Below are 12,250 nucleotides of genomic sequence, written 5' to 3'. Positions count from 1 at the left end.
AACTTCAAATTTCAAAAAATATAACATCTTTCTCTCTCTCTCACAGCTGCAAGTCCCCTCTCTCTCTTCTCTCCTCTCTCTCTCTAACATAATCTGAAGTGCGGCGGCGTTTGGTGGTGGGTTAAGTGCGGCGGCGTTTGGTGGTGGGTGGAACCGGAGGTAATTCTCCGATGTCGTCCTTCTTGCAAATCTCCGGCGAGTATGGCACCATCGCACCACAAGAGGAACCGAAGGAACCGACTGATTCTCTGACGTCGCGCCACAAGAGGAATCTCACCTGTATGGGTTAATTTGCAATCAGTTTCTTAAAATCTTGTAAATTTCTTAGAATTTTTTTGTGGGTTCCTATCTTTTTAGGTTAATTTGCGTTCAGTGTCTTGAAATGCTAAAAATTTCTTGTAAACTTTTGTGGGTTCTAATCTATTTGGATTAATTATGCTCTGAAGATTCATAAAATGGTGTCTATTGAGTTTGGTGAAGCTAGAACAGGGGATTTGAAAGTTGTGTTGTTTGGTAAAGAAGGGTTTATTGTGAAGTTGAGTGTTGATAAAAGTTATGTCAAAAAGTGAGAAATTGTATACACAAATCGGCGGCAAAGCACTCAGACCATGTCCGGCGTATATTTACTGACGAAATTTATGGGTAGATTGGATGAGTTCGAAGCAGCGTGTATGGAAGACTCCGACGCGGAAACAGAGGACGAGTCCAAAAAGAAGAACGATTTCTTTGTAGAAGTAGAAAACGAAGAAGATGGAGAGAGGGGTGGGTCGCCGGAGGTGGTGGTGGTCTATGGTGGTGGATGGCTGAGAAAGAGATAGAGAGAGAAAGAGGAGAGAGGTAGAGAGATACTGAAGAGAGATGGGGTTTGAGTTTATATATTTTTTTAATTTTTTGTTTTTTAATTAGCATATATTTTAATTAAACGGATAAAATTACAAAAGTGCCCTAATGTACTTACTAAAATTACAAAAATACCCTGATTTAACAGAAAAATTTAACTATGTTAGGCTCAAAGGGCATAGCGTGCAAGATTTTGAAACATTAAGGACATAACTTGTCAACTTTTGCGCTAAAGGACAGCACCTGCAATTTGATGTAAACATAAAGGACAAAACTTGTAATTTACTCTATTTTAAATTTTTCTTTTTTGATTTTGATGTGGCCATGGTTGAAGCTTTTTGTTTCAGTATCTCTGGTGATGATGGGGAGCACAGACTCGCCGTCGTCCGCCTTTGTGTTGTTCTGTGTTCGTCTTGGAACCCTTTATGGTTTCTGGACGGTGGTTGATGATGGTGGCTTTGGTTTCAATTGGTAGTGGTCTGTGGCTTGGTTATGATGACTTAAAAGTTTTTACACACAATTCATGACCATGGCTTGGCAAGAATAGTGGAAGGCAAGTTTAAACCTGCAACCCTTCTTGCAGCCATGGTTTATTAAAGTTCTAAACCATAGAAAGCACAGACCTCAAATCTATGAACTTCATAGATTCGTCCATCCAGGTGATTGAACATCTCATGAACTTCATAATAATTCGTCCATCCAGGTGATTGATTTACATTATCCCCTTTTGAGTTTAAGTATGATGGTACATTGTTCTTAATTTTGAGTGTTTTTAGTTTTTTTAGATTTTGGGCGTTTTTGATCGGGTGAAAGTTTGATGAAATTGGGATTGTAATCTTGTAGTGGAAATATGGAACGAGATTTCATGGGTTTGAATTCGAAAATTTCGGTGGTATGTTTATTACCAGATTTTGTAATGGAAGCATAGGGTTGTTTAATTAGGTTTTGTGTTTATGATCATTAACCTAAATGGATTCTTAATCGTTCTAAAAATTGAAGATGCACCATACGCTCTGTACCATTGGGTCAAGTTCGTCCAAGGGGTCGGTTTGGTGTACCAAGGAGGCATCTTAGAGAAAATGCGAGGGGTATTGAAGCGCATTTTAGGCCAGTGATCACTCACAATCCTTCACCGGTGGTTATTCCTCATAATAACTAAGGAAGAACTTTTGAAGTAAGGACTAACTCCTTACAAAGTTTGCCGAAATATAAGGGTCTAGCGACGGAGGAACCTTATTTTCATTTGGAGGCCTATGACTCAATTTGCAACACTCTTGGGAGTCAAGGTTTTTCGGCCGATGATGTGAGGTTGGTTTTATTTCAATTCTCCTTGGAAGATAAGGCAAAGAAGTGGTTCTACACTTTGCCTTCGGCATCTATTTATACTTGGGGGGAAATGCAACAAACATTTTTAGACGAATTTTATACCGCCCAAAAGACCAATGATGCGAGGAAAGGGTTGAGAAGTTTTCAACAACAACAAGGCGAAATGTTCCATGAAGCCTTTGACCGCTTGAACATGATGATCAAAAATTGTCCGCACCATGGAATTGAGCTTTGGGAATTGATGAACGCCTTTCATGAAGGGTTGTGTGCCGAGGATGCACGTGATCTAATGTCCATCACAAATGGGACTTTTGGCACAAATTATGAAGATGAGGATTGAGAGTTCTTGGAACAAATGGCCATTACCTCAAAGAGGAAAGCTCAAGCATCAAGGAGAGCACGACCGGCTGTCACGAGATCGCAAGTTCATGCAGTTGACGATGGTAATGTTCAAACTACTAATCAAATTTATGATGTTTGTGCATTGTGTAATGAAATAGGTCATGCGGCTGAAAATTGCCAAGGAGTGGTGGAAGGGCAATATGAAGAAGTTTATGCGGTACAAGGTCAAGGAGGGGGTGGTAGAAACTATAATATGAATTCTAACACTTACCACCCCGGGTTGAGAAACCACCCGAACTGTCGGTATGGGAACCCTTCAAATCAAGCTAACCCGAATTTCCAAGGAAATCAAGGATTTCAAAGGCAATATCAAACGGGTCAAAGCTCTTCGGGTGGAAACGAAGTAATGGAGATGTTGAAGGCGATGCAAGTTGAAATGCAACGAATGAATCAACGTGATGAGGTTCGGATGCAAAAGGACGAGGCCCGTGATAAAGCTATTCAAACTTTGACTACTCAAATGGGTCAACTTGCGAGTGAAGTGGCGATTTTGAAGAAAGCAAAAGGCCAACTACCAAGTGATACGGTGACAAATCCCAAGAACATAAAAGGCGTTAATATCAATGTGGTAAGCACCGTTCCTAGTACCGAATTTAATGAAAAATGTTTAACCTCTTCGTGTCAAATAAATGCAGGTTTGAAAAAGGATGCCGAAGTTGAAATGGACAGAGAGCATGGAGCACCAATTGTGCCTATCCGTGTGGGAAAATTAAAAATCCCTCATGCATTGTTGGACTATGGGGCAAGCATGAGTGTGCTACCAGGCGATTTATATGACATGTACGATTTCGGTCTGCTTGAAGATGTAGACACCATGGTGAGCTTGGCGGATGAGAGTTGGAGGCGTCCACGAGGAATAATTAAGAATGTTATGATTCGGTTGGGAGAATTCGAATACCCAGTGGATTTTCTGGTTTTAGATTATGCTACTACCACAATGGCGTCACAACAAAAGGTGATTTTGGGTCGACCGTTTCTCTATACGGCAAATGCTCAAATTGATTGTAGAGAAGGAATCATTAACATAACCGAAAAGAACCGTAAGTTGTCATTTAATGTTCAGACGAAGATGATTAGTTACGAGTTTGTTGAGGCGGATGATAGCGGGTTTAGTGAAAAGGTGTTCCAAAGAATGAGAAGAAATCACCCACCGGATCATGAAGAAGAGCATATGGGTTCAAGTAAGAGCGTATTTGATTACCCACCGAGTCAAAACAAGATGGATGCATTTTGCTCAATGGCACAAGGAAGTGATGGAGATGGCAGGAACCGATTCTTTGAGCCACCTTAAATGGGGGTGGCACGGTCTGGCTGAAGACTCGAAACTTAGCGCTGCTCGGGAGGCAACCCGGGGTTTTATATTGATCTTGCTATTTTTATCTTTCTATGTTTCAGGGCTATGGCGACATTCAAGTGTGGGGAAGATGCACGGATATTTGTGTGAAGGTGGTGATAGGAAGTCGGATTATCTACAACATCGGTTGTGTCAAACTTCACCAGGTCAATATACTCTTTCCTTAGTCTTGTTATGTTCTTTAGCTTTGAAATTTTGGTAGTTAGTTGTTTGCTTTTGTTTATGGTTGGGAGGTTTGGGGGTGTATTAGTTTGATGTTATGTTTTGGGGTTGGGCTAGTTGGTGGTGTGTTTAAAAATAATAATAATAATAAAAAAATATAAAAAAAAAATAATACAAAAAGAAATTTTGGGTTTGAGAGTATAAGCAATTGTTGATGTTCTTGGTTAAAGCGATCTTTTCCTCAAAACCATACATTGGGACAATGTATCCCAAGTGTGGGGATGGGGGGAAATTTTGAGAAATTTAAAATTTTTTTGTAAACCCAAGCGAAAAGTGTAAAAATTTGAAAACTTGATATTATGCCATTTGACACGCCGACACCCGTTCTTAGTCTTTTCTTGGTGAGAATTGAGCCAACTATGAGAGTTATTTCTTTGTTTGAGTGGCGGTGTGTGTAGTGTGTTAATAGAACTTGTGTGTGAGTACTTGTTAAATCCTAGAGTTAACATGCTTTTGGAAATGATAGGGGACTTTCAGGAAGCCTCGTCTAGATGTGTGAGAGTGCGGGATTGGTGGGTTGGACCTCATCTTTACATATATGAGCTTGGTATTGTGAGGGGTGGGGGTTTGGTCCTTAGAAAGCTACGTTGAGCCTTAAACCATTCGGTTGTGACCCAAACCTACTTCTTACAAAACTTTACCTATTGAGACGACCCGGTTTAGGAATTTAGTTTGTGATTGTTGATATTCTTGTATATATTGTTGAGTTCTATATAAAAAAAAAGAGAAAAAAAGAAAGAGAAAAAGAAAGAAAAAAAAAGAAAAGAAAAAATATGAGAAAAGTTCAAAAAGAAAGAGTTAGTTACGATAGTAGTTGAAAATGTTGATGAAGTTGTGTATATAGTTGATGTTTGCTTTGTTTAGTAGTAGAAATAAAAATCGGGTCAAATCAATTAGCTCTTGCATATATATCCCACCATTTTCCTACCTTTACACATAGCCCCGTTATAACCCGTAAGTCCTTTTGATTCATAAGCATGCTAGGTATTTGATAGGAGGAAACTTGATTTGTATACAAGCTTATTGTCGCACAATCACACATTTGCATTGAGCGTGTTAGCATAATGTTGCTAATATTACTTGTCACCGAGAGTTGTTGTGAGGGGTGTGTCTTGTGGTATGATAAAAAGTTTGTAAAAGGACGGTACATTTTAGCTTGGTTTGCATGTTGATCGCTTGTGGTTTTGAATTGGTTAGTGAATGAGTTGCTTAGGACAAGCAACGGGTAAGTGTGGGGATGTGACGGGTGGTCCGTAGGACGACCCTTAAATGCCTTAAAAAGATTAAAATCCCATGCTTTACACGTTTAATTGTTTGAACTTGGTAACTACTAGTTGTTTGGACGTGCAGGTGCAAATAGAGCTTAAAAGGGAAGTGATTTGGAGCATCAATGAAAAAATCAATTTTTGGAATTGAAGAATTAAGAGGATAGCATGATATAGGGCGAAATTACGAGAACGTAGGCGAAAACGGTGAAGAAAACGGAGTTGAAACGAAAAAGTTATGCTGAAAACAAGTTTTCATGCTGAAGCCTGCCGTAAGCTACGGCAAGGGCCGTAGCTTACGGCGCCGACTGGCACTTTTTGTCACCGTATGACAGTTTAAAGCCACCGTAAGCCATTCCAAGCCACCGTAAGCTACGGTGGCCACCGTAGCTTACGGCGCTGACCTACGTAAATGTGTAACTTCCACCTTTTAATGCGGATTTATGATGCCCTTTCACCTCTAATCAATCCCATTCGGTTACACAACAATTAGGGACGATTTTTGGTTGTGCTTGGGAGCTTGAAGACATCTTTAATCATTGTTCTTATGTTTCTAACTTATTTGGAAGATCAAGACTTTGTTATGATGTTTGTTAAAGCCATGAGTGGCTAAACTTGTTATGATTGTCTTTAGTTGAAGGTTTGTAAGACTTTATGCTTTGATTTCCTAATTTCTAGAATAACAATCTTCTCTTTATTGAATTGGTTGTTATGGTGTGTGATTGCTTTGTTGTAAATTGTTGATTCTTATGTTAATCTAGTTTGAAATCATACGTTCTTGGTGCCGTTGGCAATCGAGATATCATGGGTAAAATTAGACTTGGGTAAGGGTTAATTGATCATCGGGTAACAACCTCACGTTCTAGGAATCTGAGTACTTAGTTCCCTTTCATCACTACAAGTAATCACACATGAGATATGTCTATGTAGTTCTTTCTAGTGGAATGATAACATAAATGTCAAAGCAAACCGGAAACTAAAGATGATCATTTGTCTCTAAATTGTTTACAACCAACACTTTCATTTTGCAATTAGAATAGTAATTTAGTTTTTTAAAACTCAATCAATCAAACCAACTCTTGAACTTTATTTTATTGCAATTAGCTTAATTTAGTTAACTTAGATAAACAATTGAAATAGCACATATTCCACAAACTCCCTGTGTTCGATACCCACTTGCCACTATCTATTTAGTAGTAATTGGATTAAATTTGATTGTGACCACGACATCACGTCAAATTTTGGCGCCGTTGCCGGGGAGTAGTGTGCAACGTGTGTTATTTTTGTTCTTGCTTTGAGTTTGTTATTTTTCTGGTTTACGCGAGGTGTGTTTAGTGTGCAGGTATTTACAGGTGCATGCGTACTAGAAGCTCTCACAAGCTTTCACCACTAGTGTTTGATCCGGAAATCGAGCGAACTTTGCGAGCAAACCGAATTTTGTTAAGGTAATAAGACAGGGTTTCGGGCACTTTCCGGTAACTTAGATTTGTTTCTGATGAAGTAAACGTGGATTACATATATGCGAGGTTTGACATTTTGCAATTATTTGTATTAGTTTAGTAAATCATTTTGTGTTGACTGTGATGGTGAATAAAAATGAATGCAAAGTGCATTTTTTATTATCTCTTTCTTCTCATTTCAAACTTACAGTCGATTTTAGGGTTTATTTTCCTCATCTTCCACCTTCCACACGAACCATGTCATCCATAAAGAAATCCGTCAGTGAATCGCCATCTCTTGTCACACAGATCAATGAAGATGATTTTGTCATTTGAGGCTACGATGACGAGATCTGGCGTGTTGTTGTAACATGCCCTAATCGTTGCTGGCTGCCGTTCGCGGCTGTTCTAGGTAGCATTGGGTGCAATCGATCTTCGGTTAATGATGATGGAATCGATGTCACCTAAGGGATATTCAGCAAAACGACATCAGCTTCTGATCTCTTCTTCTAGATAGATTATATAGATTATAGATGTTCGGTTGATGATGATGAGATCGATGTCACCTAAGGGATATTCAGTCAATGATGTTGATAAGATGCTTCTCACCTGAGACTAAAACTATGGTGTTTTTCTTGTCCTTTCAAGATGTGGCTATGATGATTTTGTAGATCTGTGAAAAAATTGAATGAAGATAGCATTATGGCATGGCAAGGTTGTAGGATGGCAGTTGTTTCATGCAACCTCTCTTGCAGCCATGGTGTTGTCATCTTTATGCACAATCTGATCCTCTCATTTTAACAATACAAATGTTTTGGAAGTTCATCATGAATGACCTTCGCCGAAACTGTGTTCGTGATTAAGGTTTTTAAAAGGGATCGTGTATAATCGTTGTCACATCTATACAAGAAAATGGAGTTTCGTTGGTCTAAGATGCCTATTTAGCTGTATCTGAGGACGCCGGTAAGTTTTCCATTTTTTCGTTTGTAGATCGGTCATATAAATTGATGTTTGGACCCGATTCCTGTGTTTTGTTTTACAGGTGGTTGTGTGGCCAGTTTAGTCTCTGAATTTGCTTGAATCATCATTGCCATTGATACGGAGTGACTGAGAAGATGTTAAGGTTGAAGCAACTTTCTCCTACAGATCAGGGCGGTTACTCTCAATCCTCGATTGTTCTTCACTCAGAAAGATAAGTTACTTTTACCATCCCTGAAGATGTTCTTGGTTTGTTTGTTCTTAGTCGTGATTGGTAATTTCAAGAATTTGTACTTTGATAAAGGTTTCATCTTTTTTGGTTGGTTTTGGTTGTGGTGATGATTTTTGTTTTGTTGTAGATGATGTTTATAGATTCAATGATACGTGTAAATCTGGATGATGTTTATGGATTCAATGTTGTGTGTTTGTTTTTCATTCAGTTTACTTTTTTCTTAAACATGTTTTGATGATAATAGCAATTTGCTGATTACGATGCCGGTTACTTTGATAAGCAGCAAACCAGTATACACATGTGGAAGCTGCGGTGCAACACTTCAAGGTTGGTAGCATATAACTAACTACTTGTGTTTTGTTTATTTTTTTGGAATATTTTTTTTGCTTTTATGTTTTAAGATTTTAATGTGTTAATACAGCGAAGGAGTGGAATAACAGTACAATTGACACCATATCACACAGGCTGGACAACAATTCTTCAGGAAAAGCCGGTTAGTGCATCCAGAAGTTAATAATATGAATTATGGATTGCTATTAAGATGTTTGTGAATTGGTTCTTTGTTGTTAGCTGATGTTGAGATTCTTGAATTAGTGAAAATCCGGTACCATATAATTAAGTACAGGGTATACTTCAAGCTTTTTCGATCTCTTTGCAGGCGGATAGGTGGCTTTGGGAGGTATGAAAAACAGAATTGATAAATTTAGGGAAAATGTGATTGAAAGATGATAACGCAATAGTGGAGGATCTAATTCTACAGCTTCGGTAAATTCAGGTGTGTTTTCAAATAATGCTTCCTAGATGTTTGAAGACCGACAAATGTCCAACGAAGAAGCACTGTGGACATTTGTCGTTCTTTGTTGGTTTTCAAACATGTATGAACCATTATTTGAGAACACCCTTGCATTTATCGGAGTTGTAGAATTAGATCCTCTACTGTTGGGTTATCATCTTTCAAAATCATTTTCCCTAAATTTATCGATTTTGTTTATCATGCAGGGATATAATCTACTTTTTAGTATTTGATTTGGCCGATGACCCATGTTCAAGGATGCTTTATGTTTCAGACTATACGAAGATTGCCTCTTCGTTATCATAAGGTTAAATTTTAAATTAATATGGTCTCATTTGTTAATAAGCTTATAATACTAACACATACTTTGCTTAACATTGTTTTATAGGTGTGTTATTACTCATGTTCAAGATAACCTCTTTCGTGTTCATGTGAGCAAGAAGAGAGGAAGACACAAAGGATGGGTCAAAACGGTTCAGATGATACAGGTTCACGTAATAAGAAGAAACTCTCTGTTGTGGAAGTGGTTATCTTGAACATGAGTAATAACACACCTGTCTTCTACCTCCATTGCAAGTAAGGTTCTTTGAATCATTTTGGCTCTTTTCTTAGGTCTTTGAGGGAGTTTACACCCTTTCATTATGTAAGGCACTTCAGTATGTATGTATTTGACACATGAAACGTTGATAGCAGGCATTGCGGTTTTCGACAACAACTTGCGATAACAAATCTGAGGCGTTTGGTATATTGTGTTTCGATGAAGTGAATGAGTCTCTGTTGAGAGTATGAGGGTTTCTTATAATAACCTCCCTTTTACCCTTTGATCTTCTGATCATTTATGAGTTTATCATTTTCTTATATTGTGTTTTGATCAAGTGAATGAGGTTCTGTTTGCTTTACTTTTTTTCCTGCTTTTAATTGTTTGAAAGTAGGAGCCTGTGATGATATAATGTAACATCATATTTTACATATAGATGTAGACAAAAACTTTTATAAAGATATGTAAGTAAACACAAACAATTTAAATGATGTATTATAATCTATTTTTTCATATTTGATTTCGATGGTTATTAAACTTACCCATATGTTAACACGGGTCCTACTGCTAGTACTTTGTATTATAACTCAACCCTTTATTTAAAACTATATGATAAAAAATTTTGAGAAGTAAATGAAATGGATTCTAGAACTAAAATATGAAAAGATTTGGAAGTAAATGTGTATTGAAAGATATATAACTAAAGGTTTATCAAAGTGTAAGATTTATAAGAACTAGGAGCTTTTCAGCCCGCGCTTCGCGGCGGGGTAATCAGCCTTTAATGCAAAGGCATACACCGCCACAAATTTCATGGCACCGGGTTAATCAGCCTTTAATACAAAGGCATATACCGCCACGAATTCCATCCAACAGTGGTGGATATCTTGCTTTGATGCGAAGTGTTTTGATGTAAGAGTTTAAGTATTACTTAAACACATACACATGTGATATAGCGATGACAAAAAACACAAACCCAATTATCAAGGTCATCATATTACAATAGAACAATTGATATTATTTTGTCACAAATCAAATTAATAACCTTTTCCTTTTCTGAAAATAAACCAAATTAATAATTACGAAACTAAATTAATGAAAGTCTTAAATTTAACTTTAAAAGAAATAGAAATTATAGAATACAACCCAAAAATAAAAATAACCTTTCTCTAGATTTAGAGATAACTAGGATTAAGCATCCCCGCGTTGCGGTGGGGGCGAACATCAATGCGAATAAACTAAACCGAAACGTAAAACATATAAAAGAATAACTAAATCGATCTAGGACCCACGCGTTACGATGAGCCTGTCAAACGGAAAAAAAATAAAAAACGTAAAAAAGTTTAACCACACACGCACGTTGCGCCGTGTTAACTCGCAAAATTTAAAACAGAACGAATCTGCATCTCTGTCTCTCATGTATCTCTCTTCAATTTATATGAAATATAAAACTTCCAAAGGAAGCTTTAGTGTACAATGAACCTAAGCAAATGTACACCTTACATATGCATATAAAACCAATAAAGCTAAAGTTACAACTACCTATTGCACAAAGTTGTTGCAAATTAAAAGTATATATAATAATTTATAGGTTTGCAGCTTTACTTGAAATATGATGAATTTATTTCTTATAATTTAGTAATGGTTTTGAAAAATACACCTCTTTTCAAGATGGTTTCATAAACCATGTGCTACGGAACAAAAGGAGGGAGGCGGCGACATATTTGTGCTCATTGGCACGACCAGGTTCCGGCCGACCATAGGAGGGCCGATGAAGAGAGAGGTCTGCAAAGAAACCCTCAAAAAACCCCATCAAAGCAGGTATAAATTAGGGATAAATAAAAAGGGACAAGTTGTACAGATGAGGGACACGTATTTAATAAAAATCAAACCAAGCATACACCTAGACCACAAAAGTAGAACTGCCACGCAAGTGATCACTGTTCATTCACTATGTTTATTAACAGATATTAAAGTTATAAAATCGAAATGTTTTAAATATATTATAAAATGGTTATAAACGACTAATTAATAGAATTATGCCATTTGTTATTATCCACATTGAAAGCCTTTTAATAAACTTTCAAAACAAACAAGATAATATCAATGAATAAAATCTTAATTTCATTTTCTTTCTACCGAACTCACATTAGATTACAATTTATTTACATATTTTAATTACTTTAAAACCATTATGCGAATCAAAAGACCTCTTTGAGTCAAGTGATTGGTGAGGCTACATGTATTTTTTAATATACATACACTAGTGCATGAAATCATTAGACGCATATCACTTGAAATGAATTAAGTTGCCGATTTTGAATTGTTAGTTGGTTTGTTGATCCTCATGTGGCATACATAGTTATTGAAATGAGTTAGAACGTAATGCTGAAGGGTTGCTAGGGTATAAATACATACTAGGTACACAAGGAATAAAATGTTGATTATATCATAAGAACAAGGATAAAACATAAACCCTAATGATGTAAATTCAATCATGAACAATAAAATAAGAGGTGTGTACCTGATTAGCAGTCACCACACCAGAGAGGGAAGTAGACGTCATGTTCGTCAGATTGGTCTGGTTCCCCTTTAGGATGTATCTTCTTGATGGTAGTACCGAGTTCTTTAGGGTTGAAGAACTCGTAGTAATGGAGAGAGAGGAGGGGCGATATTGAGTGTGATGTTATGAATGTCTAACCCTAATCCCTCTCTAGTAATCTCCTTATATACACCCAAGGGGAAACCCAATTAGTTAATTAGGGTAATCTGGCCCATCAACAATTACCAACTAATTTATTATAGGTTTTAATATATTTTGATCCATATTATATAAATGATAATGATGGCTACTAGATTAAATA

The sequence above is a fragment of the Helianthus annuus genome, chromosome 16 (genome assembly GCF_002127325.2).
Source record: "Helianthus annuus cultivar XRQ/B chromosome 16, HanXRQr2.0-SUNRISE, whole genome shotgun sequence".
Taxonomy (NCBI): domain Eukaryota; kingdom Viridiplantae; phylum Streptophyta; class Magnoliopsida; order Asterales; family Asteraceae; genus Helianthus; species Helianthus annuus.
The sequence above is the reverse complement of the archived record's forward strand: the minus strand, read 5'-3'. Positions refer to the sequence as shown.